Consider the following 19,178-nt stretch of genomic DNA (forward strand, 5'->3'; position numbering starts at 1 on the left):
AGCTTCCCTTTAACACAGGGGGTCGTCTATACAAAACGTCCCTATGGAAATAGCCTGCAAACTTTGTGGCACATCTGGGAGCCTCGCATGTTTCGCATGGAAATAGTTTGAAATACGTGTTTGAAATATTATTTTCTCTTTCCTGAACCATTTAGGCATACAATAACTCTAAAACAGACCCTCTATACCCCCATTTGGAAACAATATTGCTTCACTTTAACACAGGGCGTTGTCTATGCAAACGTCCCTATGGAAATAGCCTGAAAACTTAGTGGCACATCTGGGAGCCTCGCATTTTTCGCATGGAAATAGTTTAAAATACGGGTTTAAAATATTATTATATCTTTACTTCACCATTTAGGCATAAAATGAAGTAAAAGGTGTAGCTCTATATCCTGTCTCGGAAACTATATCGCTTCTCTTTAACACAGGGGGTCGTCTATACAAACGTCCCTATGGAAAAAGTCTGAAAACTTAGTGGCACATCTGGGAGCCTCGCATTTTTCGCATGGAAATAGTTTAAATACGGGTTTGAAATATTATTATCTCTTTCCTTAACAATTTAGGCATTAAATAACTTTAAAAAAAGTCGCTCTATACCACCTGATGAAAACAATATAGCTTCCCTTTACCACGGGGGGTTGTCTATACAAACGTCCGAATGGAAATAGTCTGAAAACTTAGTGGCACATCTGGGAGCCTCGCATGTTTCGCATGGAAATAGAGTAAAATACGTGTTTGAAATACTATTATCTCTTTTCTGAACCATTTAGGCATACAATAACTTTAAAACAGTCGCTCTATATCCTTTCTTGGAAACTATATCGCTTCCCTTTACTACAAGGGGTTGTCTATACAAACGTCCGAATGGATATAGCCTGAAAACTTAGTGGCACATCTGGGAGCCTCGCATTTTTCGCATGGAAATAGTTTAAAATATGGGTTTGAAATATTATTATCTCTTTCCTTAACAATTTAGGCATTAAATAACTTTAAAACAGTCGCTCTATATCCCCTTTTGGAAACTTTATACCTTCCCTTTAACACAGGGGGTCGTCTATACAAACGTCCGAATGGAAATAGTCTGAAAACTTAGTGGCACATCTGGGAGCCTCGCATGTTTCGCATGGAAATAGTTTGAAATACGTGTTTGAAATATTATTTTCTCTTTTCTGAACCATTTAGGCATAAAATAACTCTAAAACAGACCCTCTATACCCCCATTTGGAAACAATATTGCTTCACTTTAACACAGGGGTTGTCTATACAAACGTACCTATGGATATAGCCTGAAAACTTAGTGGCACATCTGGGAGCCTCGCATTTTTCGCATGGAAATAGTTTAAAATATGGGTTTGAAATATTATTATCTCTTTCCTTAACAATTTAGGCATTAAATAACTTTAAAACAGTCGCTCTATATCCCCTTTTGGAAACTTTATACCTTCCCTTTAACACAGGGGGTCGTCTATACAAACGTCCGAATGGAAATAGTCTGAAAACTTAGTGGCACATCTGGGAGCCTCGCATGTTTCGCATGGAAATAGTTTGAAATACGTGTTTGAAATATTATTTTCTCTTTTCTGAACCACTTAGGCATAAAATAACTCTAAAACAGACCCTCTATACCCCCATTTGGAAACTATATCGCTTCCCTTTACTACAAGGGGGTGTCTGTACAAACGTACCTATGGATATAGCCTGCAAACTTTGTGGCACATCTGGGAGCCTCGCATTTTTCGCATGGAAATAGTTTAAAATACGGGTTTGAAATACTATTATCTCTTTCCTGAACCATTTAGGCATACAATAACTTTAAAACAGTCGCTCTATATCCTTTCTTGGAAACTATATCGCTTCCCTTTACTACAAGGGGTTGTCTATACAAACGTCCGAATGGATATAGCCTGAAAACTTAGTGGCACATCTGGGAGCCTCGCATTTTTCGCATGGAAATAGTTTAAAATATGGGTTTGAAATATTATTATCTCTTTCCTTAACAATTTAGGCATTAAATAACTTTAAAACAGTCGCTCTATATCCCCTTTTGGAAACTTTATACCTTCCCTTTAACACAGGGGGTCGTCAATACAAACGTCCGAATGGAAATAGTCTGAAAACTTAGTGGCACATCTGGGAGCCTCGCATGTTTCGCATGAAAATAGTTTGAAATACGTGTTTGAAATATTATTTTCTCTTTTCTGAACCATTTAGGCATAAAATAACTCTAAAACAGACCCTCTATACCCCCATTTGGAAACAATATTGCTTCACTTTAACACAGGGGTTGTCTACACAAACGTACCTATGGATATAGCCTGAAAACTTAGTGGCACATCTGGGAGCCTCGCATTTTTCGCATGGAAATAGTTTAAAATATGGGTTTGAAATATTATTATCTCTTTCCTTAACAATTTAGGCATTAAATAACTTTAAAACAGTCGCTCTATATCCCCTTTTGGAAACTTTATACCTTCCCTTTAACACAGGGGGTCGTCTATACAAACGTCCGAATGGAAATAGTCTGAAAACTTAGTGGCACATCTGGGAGCCTCGCATGTTTCGCATGGAAATAGTTTGAAATACGTGTTTGAAATATTATTTTCTCTTTTCTGAACCACTTAGGCATAAAATAACTCTAAAACAGACCCTCTATACCCCCATTTGGAAACTATATCGCTTCCCTTTACTACAAGGGGGTGTCTGTACAAACGTACCTATGGATATAGCCTGCAAACTTTGTGGCACATCTGGGAGCCTCGCATTTTTCGCAATGAAATAGTTTAAAATACGTGTTTGAAATATCATTATCTCTTTCCTTAACCATTTAGGCATACAATAACTTTAAAACAGTCGCTCTATACCCCCTGGTGAAAACAATATAGCTTCCCTTTACCACGGGGGGTTGTCTATACAAACGTCCCTATGGAAATAGCCTGAAAACTTTGTGGCACATCTGGGAGCCTCGCATTTTTCGCATGGAAATAGTTTAAAATACGGGTTTGAAATATTATTATCTCTTTCCTTAACCATTTAGGCATTAAATAACTTTAAAACAGTCGCTCTATACCCTTTCTTGGAAACTATATAGCTTCCCTTTACTACAAGGGGTTGTCTATACAAAGGTCCCTATGGATATAGCCTGCAAACTTAGTGGCACATCTGGGAGCCTCGCATTTTTCGCATGGAAATATTTTAAAATACGGGTTTGAAATATTATTATCTCTTTCCTTAACCATTTAGGCATACAATAACTTTAAAACAGTCGCTCTATACCCCCTGGTGAAAACAATATAGCTTCCCTTTACCACGGGGGGTTGTCTATACAAACGTCCGAATGGAAATAGTCTGAAAACTTAGTGGCACATCTGGGAGCCTCGCATTTTTCGCATGGAAATAGTTTAAAATACGGGTTTGAAATATTATTATCTCTTTCCTTAACAATTTAGGCATTAAATAACTTTAAAACAGTCGCTCTATATCCCCTTTTGGAAACTTTATAGCTTCCCTTTAACACAGGGGGTCGTCTATACAAAACGTCCCTATGGAAATAGCCTGAAAACTTTGTGGCACATCTGGGAGCCTCGCATTTTTCGCATGGAAATAGTTTAAAATACGGGTTTGAAATATTATTATCTCTTTCCTTAACCATTTAGGCATTAAATAACTTTAAAACAGTCGCTCTATACCCTTTCTTGGAAACTATATAGCTTCCCTTTACTACAAGGGGTTGTCTATACAAAGGTCCCTATGGATATAGCCTGCAAACTTAGTGGCACATCTGGGAGCCTCGCATTTTTCGCATGGAAATATTTTAAAATACGGGTTTGAAATATTATTATCTCTTTCCTTAACCATTTAGGCATACAATAACTTTAAAACAGTCGCTCTATACCCCCTGGTGAAAACAATATAGCTTCCCTTTACCACGGGGGGTTGTCTATACAAACGTCCGAATGGAAATAGTCTGAAAACTTAGTGGCACATCTGGGAGCCTCGCATTTTTCGCATGGAAATAGTTTAAAATACGGGTTTGAAATATTATTATCTCTTTCCTTAACAATTTAGGCATTAAATAACTTTAAAACAGTCGCTCTATATCCCCTTTTGGAAACTTTATAGCTTCCCTTTAACACAGGGGGTCGTCTATACAAAACGTCCCTATGGAAATAGCCTGCAAACTTTGTGGCACATCTGGGAGCCTCGCATGTTTCGCAATGAAATAGTTTGAAATACGTGTTTGAAATATTATTTTCTCTTTCCTGAACCATTTAGGCATACAATAACTCTAAAACAGACCCTCTATACCCCCATTTGGAAACAATATTGCTTCACTTTAACACAGGGCGTTGTCTATGCAAACGTCCCTATGGAAATAGCCTGAAAACTTAGTGGCACATCTGGGAGCCTCGCATTTTTCGCATGGAAATAGTTTAAAATACGGGTTTAAAATATTATTATATCTTTACTTCACCATTTAGGCATAAAATGAAGTAAAAGGTGTAGCTCTATATCCTGTCTCGGAAACTATATCGCTTCTCTTTAACACAGGGGGTCGTCTATACAAACGTCCCTATGGAAAAAGTCTGAAAACTTAGTGGCACATCTGGGAGCCTCGCATTTTTCGCATGGAAATAGTTTAAATACGGGTTTGAAATATTATTATCTCTTTCCTTAACAATTTAGGCATTAAATAACTTTAAAAAAAGTCGCTCTATACCACCTGATGAAAACAATATAGCTTCCCTTTACCACGGGGGGTTGTCTATACAAACGTCCGAATGGAAATAGTCTGAAAACTTAGTGGCACATCTGGGAGCCTCGCATGTTTCGCATGGAAATAGAGTAAAATACGTGTTTGAAATACTATTATCTCTTTTCTGAACCATTTAGGCATACAATAACTTTAAAACAGTCGCTCTATATCCTTTCTTGGAAACTATATCGCTTCCCTTTACTACAAGGGGTTGTCTATACAAACGTCCGAATGGATATAGCCTGAAAACTTAGTGGCACATCTGGGAGCCTCGCATTTTTCGCATGGAAATAGTTTAAAATATGGGTTTGAAATATTATTATCTCTTTCCTTAACAATTTAGGCATTAAATAACTTTAAAACAGTCGCTCTATATCCCCTTTTGGAAACTTTATACCTTCCCTTTAACACAGGGGGTCGTCTATACAAACGTCCGAATGGAAATAGTCTGAAAACTTAGTGGCACATCTGGGAGCCTCGCATGTTTCGCATGGAAATAGTTTGAAATACGGGTTTGAAATATTATTTTCTCTTTTCTGAACCATTTAGGCATAAAATAACTCTAAAACAGACCCTCTATACCCCCATTTGGAAACAATATTGCTTCACTTTAACACAGGGGTTGTCTATACAAACGTACCTATGGATATAGCCTGAAAACTTAGTGGCACATCTGGGAGCCTCGCATTTTTCGCATGGAAATAGTTTGAAATACGGGTTTGAAATATTATTTTCTCTTTTCTGAACCATTTAGGCATAAAATAACTCTAAAACAGACCCTCTATACCCCCATTTGGAAACAATATTGCTTCACTTTAACACAGGGGTTGTCTATACAAACGTACCTATGGATATAGCCTGAAAACTTAGTGGCACATCTGGGAGCCTCGCATTTTTCGCATGGAAATAGTTTAAAATATGGGTTTGAAATATTATTATCTCTTTCCTTAACAATTTAGGCATTAAATAACTTTAAAACAGTCGCTCTATATCCCCTTTTGGAAACTTTATACCTTCCCTTTAACACAGGGGGTCGTCTATACAAACGTCCGAATGGAAATAGTCTGAAAACTTAGTGGCACATCTGGGAGCCTCGCATGTTTCGCATGGAAATAGTTTGAAATACGTGTTTGAAATATTATTTTCTCTTTTCTGAACCACTTAGGCATAAAATAACTCTAAAACAGACCATCTATACCCCCATTTGGAAACTATATCGCTTCCCTTTACTACAAGGGGGTGTCTGTACAAACGTACCTATGGATATAGCCTGCAAACTTTGTGGCACATCTGGGAGCCTCGCATTTTTCGCATGGAAATAGTTTAAAATACGTGTTTGAAATATCATTATCTCTTTCCTGAACCATTTAGGCATACAATAACTCTAAAACAGACCCTCTATACCCCCATTTGGAAACAATATTGCTTCACTTTAACACAGGGCGTTGTCTATGCAAACGTCCCTATGGAAATAGCCTGAAAACTTTGTGGCACATCTGGGAGCCTCGCATTTTTCGCAATGAAATAGTTTAAAATACGTGTTTGAAATATCATTATCTCTTTCCTTAACCATTTAGGCATACAATAACTTTAAAACAGTCGCTCTATACCCCCTGGTGAAAACAATATAGCTTCCCTTTACCACGGGGGGTTGTCTATACAAACGTCCGAATGGAAATAGTCTGAAAACTTAGTGGCACATCTGGGAGCCTCGCATGTTTCGCAATGAAATAGAGTAAAATACGGGTTTGAAATACTTTTATCTCTTTCCTTAACCATTTAGGCATACAATAACTTTAAAACAGTCGGTCTATATCCCCTTTTGGAAACTTTATAGCTTCCCTTTAACACAGAGGGTCGTCTATACAAACGTCCGAATGGAAATAGTCTGAAAACTTAGTGGCACATCTGGGAGCCTCGCATGTTTCGCATGGAAATAGTTTGAAATACGTGTTTGAAATATTATTTTCTCTTTCCTGAACCATTTAGGCATACAATAACTCTAAAACAGACCCTCTATACCCCCATTTGGAAACAATATTGCTTCACTTTAACACAGGGCGTTGTCTATGCAAACGTCCCTATGGAAATAGCCTGAAAACTTTGTGGCACATCTGGGAGCCTCGCATTTTTCGCATGGAAATAGTTTAAAATACGGGTTTGAAATATTATTATCTCTTTCCTTAACCATTTAGGCATTAAATAACTTTAAAACAGTCGCTCTATACCCTTTCTTGGAAACTATATAGCTTCCCTTTACTACAAGGGGTTGTCTATACAAAGGTCCCTATGGATATAGCCTGCAAACTTAGTGGCACATCTGGGAGCCTCGCATTTTTCGCATGGAAATAGTTTAAAATACGGGTTTGAAATATTATTATCTCTTTCCTTAACCATTTAGGCATTAAATAACTTTAAAACAGTCGCTCTATACCCTTTCTTGGAAACTATATAGCTTCCCTTTACTACAAGGGGTTGTCTATACAAACGTACCTATGGATATAGCCTGAAAACTTAGTGGCACATCTGGGAGCCTCGCATTTTTCGCATGGAAATATTTTAAAATACGGGTTTGAAATATTATTATCTCTTTCCTTAACCATTTAGGCATACAATAACTTTAAAACAGTCGCTCTATACCACCTTGTGAAAACTATATAGCTTCCCTTTACCACTGGGGGTTGTCTATACAAACGTCCGAATGGAAATAGCCTGAAAACTTAGTGGCACATCTGGGAGCCTCGCATGTTTCGCAATGAAATAGAGTAAAATACGGGTTTGAAATACTTTTATCTCTTTCCTTAACCATTTAGGCATACAATAACTTTAAAACAGTCGGTCTATATCCCCTTTTGGAAACTTTATAGCTTCCCTTTAACACAGAGGGTCGTCTATACAAACGTCCGAATGGAAATAGTCTGAAAACTTAGTGGCACATCTGGGAGCCTCGCATGTTTCGCATGGAAATAGTTTGAAATACGTGTTTGAAATATTATTTTCTCTTTCCTGAACCATTTAGGCATACAATAACTCTAAAACAGACCCTCTATACCCCCATTTGGAAACAATATTGCTTCACTTTAACACAGGGCGTTGTCTATGCAAACGTCCCTATGGAAATAGCCTGAAAACTTAGTGGCACATCTGGGAGCCTCGCATTTTTCGCATGGAAATAGTTTAAAATACGGGTTTAAAATATTATTATCTCTTTACTTCACCATTTAGGCATAAAATGAAGTAAAAGGTGTAGCTCTATATCCTGTCTCGGAAACTATATCGCTTCTCTTTAACACAGGGGGTCGTCTATACAAACGTCCCTATGGAAAAAGTCTGAAAACTTAGTGGCACATCTGGGAGCCTCGCATTTTTCGCATGGAAATAGTTTAAATACGGGTTTGAAATATTATTATCTCTTTCCTTAACAATTTAGGCATTAAATAACTTTTAAAAAAGTCGCTCTATACCACCTGGTGAAAACAATATAGCTTCCCTTTACCACGGGGGGTTGTCTGTACAAACGTCCGAATGGAAATAGCCTGAAAACTTAGTGGCACATCTTGGAGCCTCGCATTTTTCGCATGAAAATAGTTTGAAATAAGTGTTTGAAATATTATTTTCTCTTTTCTGAACACTGAGGCATAAAATAACTCTAAAACAGACCCTCTATACCCCCATTTGGAAACAATATAGCTTCTCTTTAATACAGGGGGTTGTCTATGCAAACGTCCCTATGGAAATAGCCTGAAAACTTAGTGGCACATCTGGGAGCCTCGCATGTTTCGCATGGAAATAGAGTAAAATACGTGTTTGAAATACTATTATCTCTTTCCTTAACCATTTAGGCATTAAATAACTTTAAAACAGTCGCTCTATATCCTTTCTTGGAAACTATATCGCTTCCCTTTACTACAAGGGGTTGTCTATACAAACGTCCGAATGGATATAGCCTGAAAACTTAGTGGCACATCTGGGAGCCTCGCATTTTTCGCATGGAAATAGTTTAAAATATGGGTTTGAAATATTATTATCTCTTTCCTTAACCATTTAGGCATTAAATAACTTTAAAACAGTCGCTCTATATCCCCTTTTGGAAACTTTATACCTTCCCTTTAACACAGGGGGTCGTCTATACAAAACGTCCCTATGGAAATAGCCTGAAAACTTAGTGGCACATCTGGGAGCCTTGCATGTTTCGCAATGAAATAGAGTAAAATACGGGTTTGAAATACTTTTATCTCTTTCCTTAACCATTTAGGCATACAATAACTTTAAAACAGTCGCTCTATATCCCCTTTTGGAAACTTTATAGCTTCCCTTTAACACAGAGGGTCGTCTATACAATCGTCCGAATGGAAATAGTCTGAAAACTTAGTGGCACATCTGGGAGCCTCGCATGTTTCGCATGGAAATAGTTTGAAATACGTGTTTGAAATATTATTTTCTCTTTCCTTAACCATTTAGGCATACAATAACTCTAAAACAGACCCTCTATACCCCCATTTGGAAACAATATTGCTTCACTTTAACACAGGGCGTTGTCTATGCAAACGTCCCTATGGAAATAGCCTGAAAACTTAGTGGCACATCTGGGAGCCTCGCATTTTTCGCATGGAAATAGTTTAAAATACGGGTTTAAAATATTATTATATCTTTACTTCACCATTTAGGCATAAAATGAAGTAAAAGGTGTAGCTCTATATCCTGTCTCGGAAACTATATCGCTTCTCTTTAAAACAGGGGGTCGTCTATACAAACGTCCCTATGGAAAAAGTCTGAAAACTTAGTGGCACATCTGGGAGCCTCGCATTTTTCGCATGGAAATAGTTTAAATACGGGTTTGAAATATTATTATCTCTTTCCTTAACCATTTAGGCATTAAATAACTTTAAAAAAAGTCGCTCTATACCACCTGGTGAAAACTATATAGCTTCCCTTTACCACGGGGGGTTGTCTATACAAACGTCCGAATGGAAATAGCCTGAAAACTTAGTGGCACATCTTGGAGCCTCGCACTTTTCGCATGAAAATAGTTTGAAATAAGTGTTTGAAATATTATTTTCTCTTTTCTGAACCACTGAGGCATAAAATAACTCTAAAACAGACCCTCTATACCCCCATTTGGAAACAATATAGCTTCTCTTTAATACAGGGGGTTGTCTATGCAAACGTCCCTATGGAAATAGCCTGAAAACTTAGTGGCACATCTGGGAGCCTCGCATGTTTCGCATGGAAATAGAGTAAAATACGTGTTTGAAATACTATTATCTCTTTCCTTAACCATTTAGGCATACAATAACTTTAAAACAGTCGCTCTATATCCTTTCTTGGAAACTATATCGCTTCCCTTTACTACAAGGGGTTGTCTATACAAACGTCCGAATGGATATAGCCTGAAAACTTAGTGGCACATCTGGGAGCCTCGCATTTTTCGCATGGAAATAGTTTAAAACATGGGTTTGAAATATTATTATCTCTTTCCTTAACAATTTAGGCATTAAATAACTTTAAAACAGTCGCTCTATATCCCCTTTTGGAAACTTTATACCTTCCCTTTAACACAGGGGGTCGTCTATACAAAACGTCCCTATGGAAATAGCCTGAAAACTTAGTGGCACATCTGGGAGCCTCGCATGTTTCGCAATGAAATAGAGTAAAATACGGGTTTGAAATACTATTATCTCTTTCCTTAACCATTTAGGCATACAATAACTTTAAAACAGTCGCTCTATACCCCCTTTTTGAAACTATAGCCTGAAAACATAGTGGCACATCTGTGAGCCTAGCTTTTTGGCATGGAAATTGTTTTAAGTACGTTTTTGAAATAATATTTTCTGATTCCTTAATCTTTCATGCATAAACTAACGTAAAAAGAGTCGCTCTATACCACCTGGTGAAAACTATATTGCTTCCCTCTGGTGGGGGTTGGAGGTGAGGAGTCGGGGTGAGGGGTTTGCAGTGATTCTGCTATATCTTTTACTCCATCTTATCTTCATATCTTCTTATACAATCTCTGCGTTTCACATCTGGAATTGGTTGGTGTCTCGGGGTGTGTTACTGTTGGTCATCACCCTTTCTTGGTGAGTGTGCCTCAAAACTAAAACAGCCACAAACCGTAACAATGACGACATGATATGTTTTAGACGAACATCTTTTCTCTGAAATTAACATATTTTACAGATATAAACAGTTGTTAAATATTAGTTATGAAATATATTAATAATAAAACTCTCTTCATTTTCAGGGACTAAACAAATCTGTAGAGCTATAATTGCCTGGAAATTCTCAACACACGTAAAGATTGCTATCACCAAAGACGTATACACAGATGTATGTACGTCCGTGCTATCACCCATCACTGACAGGCCACTGAAAGTGTGTCTGACAGGATCATTTACTGACGCTACTGCCTCTCCCCAAACACGCACACTCTCACTGTCAGTCTAATGTCCAGAAATCTCTCGAAAAATCCGACAACGATTTCAAAGTTATTCAATATTTCTGCAAAATCTAAAGATTCTGTTTGCACTATACTTGTAATGGGATGTCCTCAGTGGTAGCGAGAACTTGAATCCGATTTTATGAGATTGAGGTAATCTAGGCATGTGATTATTCCTGTTTTGTTTATTTAAAGCAGTAATTGTTTATTGTTGAGCAAGTTTATCTCTGCAGCCGTTGAAATATGCAGCTTCTCGCCGACTCGTCTCGCATCAAAACACAAGGCTGTGTACTCGCGGGCAACAACAACAAACGTATATTTCGTATATGGTGACACGAGGCAGGAGACTATACGTTTAACTGCAACAAACTCATACATTTAATTAAGCATTTTGAGGATTTCTTTTACAAACTGTGCTAGTTTTCTTTGTTCTGATAAACTTTCAGTATTGAGTAACATATCAAGTGGTATCGCACTAGGTCTTGTAAAATACTTCTTTTGAAGATATAACTTACGCAAGTTATGCAGAAAAGGATATATTAGTAGATAGTGATATTCGTCAGCTAAGTCATGTTTATTACAATGACTACAAATTCTGTCTTCCCGCGGTATATTTTCCCATCGCCCCTTTTCTATTGGTAATCTATGGTTTGTGGATCTTATTTTAGTAATCGGGATACCGAGTCTTCAGGGTAGCGACAGCAGATGATTTTCTAACTGGAGTTTATGTTTAAATATTCGGTAAAATACTGCCTTGGGAGAGTTGTTTACATAACTTGTCCACGTCTGGCTACACTGATCAAAGATAATTCTTTAATAACACATTTTAATCCGTTTATATTTGGCATGAATTGTTGGGTCCGTATAAAACTAAGGCCTAATCTATCAAATAGTCCTTTAACATATTTATGGTTACAGCAGTCTGCAAATAATACATTATACATAACAGTACACGTTGGTTTATTATAAGTTATCTTAGACCAATATGTCAACATTCTTTGTTTAATTAAATCCGTAAAAGGGGTTCTTCCCAGCTCTCCATATAAAAAATAGTGGGGTGTGCTTTTTTTACCCTTAGTATATATATTAAGAAATCTGTGTACACCTTTTCTATCATATCTAGTTTATCAAATCCCCAAATTTCGGAACCATATGTTAATATAGGCACGATTGTTTGATCAAATAATAATAGCTGGCAGTCTATTGGCAAGTCAAGATTACGTATTCTAATATATATAAGTGCTAAGCTTTTCTAGCTTGAGCTACTAACGACATCTTGGCTGCTAGGGAATTTCAAGTTCGTTTAAAAACCAGACCCAAGTACTTATAGTGATCTACTACTTCAACAACATTATCGCCTATCCTAAACACATTATTGTTCTTTCTTGATCCAAATACAACCACCTTAGTTTTATCAATATTAATACTCAACTTCCATTGTTTTCAATATTCATAATAAAACATTCATATTATTTTTCTCTTAGGTCACAGGGGTTATCTGCAAGTATAATAGTATCATCTGCATATTGCAAAACAATAATATTTTTACAGATTCTAACTACTTCATCTTCCGATATAACATCAATACCTTTACGTATTTCCTGTTGTAGATATTCTTCAAGGTCATTTAGGTACAGAGCACACAGGATTGGCGATAGATTTTCCCCCTGTCTTACTCCGATATTACTAGAGAAAAACGATGAATCTTCACACGACTTTATGCCTTGATACATGTTAAATATGATCTCGAAACGTTTACCTTGTACATTTGTTTTTATTAATTTTTGCCATAGTCCAAAGCACCAATATTTTCTAGATAATTATTAATTCTTTCACTAAAAAATAGAAGTAAAGGGCAGATGACCACGGAGTACGCTGATCACTGTGTCGGATTAACGAGACTGATTAATGAGTGATTTCGGTAATTCGTTGCAAATTAGGTGTGTCGGAGTCGGAGTGCTAGACTGTCGGATTAACGGGTCTAAATAGGTTCCCATCATTAGTGTCGGATAAAGCCGATTGTCGGATTAACGAGACTTGATTGTTGTATGACAGACTATACGTTTTTATTAGAAGTACTAAGACAGAGACATTTCTTCTGACTGCAAAGTTTTCAAAGAGCAGTACATCGAAAATGTTCTTCACATAACGTGTCCCGACCATGTCTAGGTGAGGCAACTTGAGTGGACAATACTTTAAGCCAACTTGTGAATGTTCCTATTATTTTTTAACCAGAAATGCCAACCAATTAAACAACTAAAACAAATACAAAGGTTGTATATGTCACCAGGTCTCCAATGTCATCACACATGTCTGGCCAGAGCTCGAGTGGCAGGGGGAAGAGCAGGAGCAGGAGGTCTTGGTGTGGTGTCACTAATGCCAGCTGGAGATTAACTGATGATTACAAGGCCTGTGAATTCAGCAGATTTGTACAGACCCTGATACTGCAGTAATCTAGACTTGCCAAATATCATAGGCTTGGAAGGGACTGTAATGGATATATTTGTTTCATGATCTGTATGACAGCATAGGTACAATAGGATTATGTCTGATTTATTTGTATCTGGAAAGGATATTTATTGCAGAAAACATTCCATTCCCGAAAAAAACACATCATAATTCATACATACACATATACAGACAGACATACATACCTGAAAACACAAAGAAATAATTTAATGCATAGAAAATATCAACAGTACAGATTTGATGATATTATACATAAAATGTCATAGGTTGATCCACGGGAATCTATTGCTTGACATCATCCATTTGAAAAATATGCAATTGATGTTGATGGCTCAATATTTGAGAGGATGTGGTGAAATAATATGTTTTCATTATTGTGGACATTTACATTTTGTGTGGATACTTTTCCAAAGAGTATATTTCTTTCTTTCGTGTGTTTGATACAATAAAGTAGGTAGTGTCTTTCCTCATCAATGGTTGAACATGTAGAGCATAGTTTCTGATGTAGTGGGGTGGGTGGCTTTGTATGTCTTCCAAGTTCTATAGTTAATTTATGGTTACTTACTCCTAGTTTAGAAAAGTGCACTCGATATTTTCTTATTTTACAGTGACTGAAATATGATTCTAATTTTATTTCATTTTTAACTGTCCTGAATGTCCTCAGTTTTTTCTTGCACCTTTTGGGGCACGGTTGGCCGAGTCGTCTGAGGCGCAGCAATTCGCTGTGCAGAAAAGCGCGTCCCTTGGGCACGCCAGAAATCTATGATCGTGGGTTCGAATCCCGGTTCGCCCCGATTATGTTTCTAGATTTGGTCAGTACGACAACCGTGCTCGTGGGTTTCACCGAAGTGGTTAACGTCTGACACCTGCATCACTTCGGGCTTTCCTATCACATGGAACGGGGCGGTCGGGTAGCCTAGTAGGTAAAGCAGAATTTCACTATGTTGAAGAACCATCATAGTGATAGCAATTCGTAATTTATATTAGTACTGTGTACATAAGAGTATAGAATCCTAGTTCTGCTCGCCTTGCCCAATTGTGTGTTGTTTTGTTGACACCTAACATGGATACACAACATCGGCGCCGCAGTTTCTCGGGGATTAATTAATCAAAGTTGTTCAGACTAGGGGTGTTGCGTCTATACCCCAGATTTGGGTAGATTATTGGTAGACTGAAGCTTATGGTAGTACCTAGGCCCTATTTCAAGGGAGGTTTGGCGCTATTATTAAGTTTATCATTTGCTTCAAATGTTATTCATAAATAATTATATCTATCCATAACTAGAATTTTTGCACCAACCAAGGTCCAAGTATTCGTTTCTTCTATTTTACTTGATTTGCCAAACACTGCAACATTTGTTTTTTCACCTTTAATCTTTAGGTTATTTGTTACACGAAATACTCTTAGACCATCAAATAACTCGTGCAAAATTTTTGGAAGTGGCAAAAAGTACAAAGTCATCGGCAAACAACAAATGACAAATGTTTAAAACATTAAGTGTTATTTTGTTATTTTCTTGTTTGATATGTGGTGGACGATCATTGTGGAATATATTAAATAATCTGGGAGACAAAATGCACCCATGTCTTATGCCGATGTTGGATTTAAAGGGTTGTGAAATGCCCCGTCAATTTTCACTTTATAAGAACTATTTCCTGACATTTTATTTGAAATAGCTTTGTTAGGGGTAGTGCTCTGTCAACTGAATCAGAGGCCTTTTGAAAGTCTACAAAGGAAGTGTATACATTTTTCTTTTTACTTTTTGTTAAAACTATTAAATAAATATTTTATGAACAAATACATTACTTGATGTTCGGTAGCCCTTTCTTAATCCAGAATGAATATGTTCATTTTTGGAAACAAGAAGTCTAGACACTCTAGACTCTTTCCTTTTAGGGTCTGTTAGGGGACTTGTTTGTTAATTGTGACGTGATACATTCTGTGGCAAGTTCCAGATCCCAGAGGAGTTTCTAGGGAGTTTGAGATGTCACAGCAATAACTGGATAACACATTTAGTGCTTCTGTGAGATCCTAAAAGATAAGCACATACTACCTGAAACCCAGAATGGGGCATGCGGTTGACATTCTGTAAGAATGAGGTTCATGAAGTTGACAGGGCTAACTGATACATATAAACAAGGAACATCCTGCCTCATGATAAAAGTGCTAACACCAGCTAGCTACAGATGTTTGAAACTTAGGCCGTGGTCAGCCTTTAACATACCCAGGGCATCTCACAACAGACTCTCAATAAGACTCAGATATTTACAGAGCGCTGAGAACTCAAAAACAGGGCTATGTAACTTTCAAGACTGGATCATGTCCAAAAAAATATTTCTTGCAAGGTACGTACTATTTTTTTAAATTTTCGTGCAACGTGGATAGGAAGCAGGATTTGCTTTCAAAATGCCACTTTGGGAAACATGTACATTGTCACGTGTTAGTTTTTAGTAATTTATTAAAATAGAGGCGTTTCTTTTCTCCATGTTTGCGGGTATAATATGTCCAGAGTTTTGTTTAATGGGTTTCAAATGGTTTTCGATTAGTATGTGCTCGCATGTGAAACGTAAAATATTAAAATTTCATAAAGAAGAGCACTCCACGTATCTTTCATGTCGGGGACAATACGTATTGAATGACGGTAGGGTGAAGGGCGTTTAGGTTTGACTTTATCATATGCGCAGTGGAAATGAGTATCTATTGTTCTTTTTATGTAAAATACATTCATTTGAATATTACTTTTTCTCATGTTATGTTATGTTATGTTATGTTATGTTATGTTATGTTATGTTATGTTATGTTATGTCATTAAACATTCTTATGGAAGGAAGGAGATAATAATGCTGCATACCCGCATTTGAAACTATTTCCATGCTCCTGGATTTGCCACTAAGTTTTCAGGCTATTTCCAAAGGGATGTTGTGTAGATAATCTCCCCCGTGTTAAAGGAAAGCCATATAGTGTTCCAAAGGGGGTATTGAGAGACTCCTTTTACGTTTGTTTATACCTAAATAGTTAAGGAAGGAGAAAATAGTATTTCAAATATAGTTTTCCAAACGGGGCACAGAACGATTCCGTTTACTTTTTTTTATGCCTAACTAGTTAAGGAAGGTGAACATTGTATTTCAAACACGTATTGTAAACTATTTGCATGCAAGAAATGCGAGGCTCCCAGATGTGCCACTACGTTTTCAGGCCATTTCCAAAGGGACATTTGCATAGACAGCCCCTCGTGTTCGTTGGGTTGGTTGGTTGTTTGGTTGTTTAACGCTGCACTCAGCAATATTCGAGCTATTTGACGGCGGTCTGTAAATAATCGAGTCTGGACCAGACAATCCAGTAATTAATATGATGCGCATCTCTTCACGCAATCGGGATCGATGATCGTGTCAAAGCGAAGCTATATATCTTCCCAAAGTGCGTTTTTAAACAACTCTTTTTAAGTTATTTGATGCCTAAATGAATGTGAAAAGAACTAATACTATTTTAAACCCGTATTTTAGCGTTCCAAACGGGATGTAGAGCGAATACATTTACGTTATTTATGCTAAACAGTTAAGGAAGGAGAAAATAGTATTTCAAATACGTATTTTAAACTACTTCGATGCGAAAAATGCGAGGCTCCCAGATGTGCCACTCAGTTTTCAGGCTATTTCCATAAGAACGTTTGCATTGACAACCCCATGTAGTAAAGGGAAGCAATATAGTTTCTAAAAGGGGGTATAGAGCGACTGTTTTAAAGTTATTTTATGCCTAAATGGTAAAGGAAAGAGATAATAATATTTATAATATTTCAAACCCGTATATTAAACCTTTTCGATGCGAAACATGTGAGCCTCACAGATGTGCCACTAAGTTTTCAGGCTATTTCAATTGGGACGTTTGCATAGACACACACACGTACACACGAACACACGAACGCACGCACTCATTCACTCACTAACACACAAATAAGAAAATTAAAGTAATGGTATATGTTAACTATATTGTTCGTACTATATATGGTTATAGAAAGAGATGGCTGAAACTCGTTAATGGAATTGTGATATACATAAACCAAGAGCATATATTCCTAGTTATAAAGACATTGGTTCTAGTTGAAACTGCCTACACCTTGTGCTAAAAACTGGTAACAGTGTTAACATAAATTTAAGAATTCTAATGGTTGTACACATTTCTTCAAATGTTTATATATTGTCATTATTTTATTTCTTCCAGGCATGGACGTTGTGAAACAAACGTGAGTATTATTATCTACAGTGGCCATGTAACCTAGACATTGTAGCACCCTACCTTCAGTTGGTTACAGGTTTTCATAAATGCACGGCGAAGATAATGGATATCGACGCGTTATGTTTCATTTAGTACTCATAAATGTAAGTGGCTTTACACCACTCAGTGTCCGGGAGTCTCAAGCAATAGAAAAATAGGACTTCTTTTGAAAACTTGTTGATTTTACACTTTCTACCTTTGTCTACAGAATGAAGACATATGGCACACAAAAGAGCTCGGCACATGTAAGAGTTTACTGGCTAAAGTTGATGGAATATTCCAGTGCAAACTGTGTCCAGAATCAACGTCACGGCGGTACAATGTCAAGGAAGGACACATAAACAAGCACACACAACATGCCGTCAAAGTTGGGGGTATGTATAAATTGGTGTTTGTTATTAATCTAATATTGCGTGGTATGTACCTAGCGTATACGTGGCATTACGCATACGTGTAAAACGGTGTCCATTACACAACCTCACAAGCCCAACGCACCATTTTATCTGGTATAATAGTGAGGTGAGGTGAGGTAAAATGGGGTTTAACGTCGCCTCGAAGATTATTGCACTATTTAGTGACGTGCATGCACGTGTTTGTGTGAGTGGCTGCTTGTACTGGTCCGGACTGATGCCGTTTTATAGTGCTAGCTCACTAAGATACCATGCCTCAGTTTAACATGAATACCCCACACAGAGACAGCATACTGACTCCGAGCCGACCAGTCCTTGTTTTAGCACCTTAATGCCGAGCGCCAGACATGTTAACAACAAGTACCATCTTTTGGTATGACGCGGCCGGGGATCGAACCCCGGACCTTCCGCTCACCGGGCGGACGTTCTACCACTAGACCACGGAGGCGGTCCGGTATAATAATCCGTATTTGTGTCCTTGCAGATTTATGGGTGTTAAGCTGCTTTTTGGATTGTACTCCGAAACAAGACCGGTGCCATTACCACTGCCCGTGTGGTAAACTCTTTCGGAGAAAGTTCACATTTGTCCGACACACGACCACGGTTTGCCCTTTTGTTCTGACAACAAACCAGACAGCTTCTGAGGAAAGAACTTCAGCAGAGTCCCCTAACATCCAAAAAGTGAAGAGAGAGCAAGTTCCGAAAGAGACATGTTTTGTCTGCAATGCAATGATCTCTAAGAAAAACATTAAAAGACATATTGAGACACACAATGCACGGGATAAAGTGAAAACCAAGTCATACCAACGTGGAATATGCGTTGATAAACACCGCG

The 19,178-nt window shown here is 37.6% G+C and overlaps 1 long non-coding RNA gene across 1 annotated transcript in view; it reads left to right on the top strand.

The window, feature by feature from the left end:
* Positions 1 to 19,118, top strand: part of LOC125379134 — a 37,558-nt gene extending 18,440 nt beyond the window's left edge. Inside the window, exons 2-4 of the long non-coding RNA XR_007220595.1 lie at positions 17,880 to 17,901; positions 18,142 to 18,307; positions 18,828 to 19,118. This is a non-coding gene — a long non-coding RNA (uncharacterized LOC125379134). The remainder of the gene's footprint in view (positions 1 to 17,879; positions 17,902 to 18,141; positions 18,308 to 18,827) is intronic.
* The last annotated feature ends 60 nt before the right edge of the window (positions 19,119 to 19,178 follow it).

Source organism: Haliotis rufescens, unplaced genomic scaffold (assembly GCF_023055435.1).
Source record: "Haliotis rufescens isolate VD_foot unplaced genomic scaffold, xgHalRufe1.0.p SCAF_14, whole genome shotgun sequence".
NCBI classification, from domain to species: domain Eukaryota; kingdom Metazoa; phylum Mollusca; class Gastropoda; order Lepetellida; family Haliotidae; genus Haliotis; species Haliotis rufescens.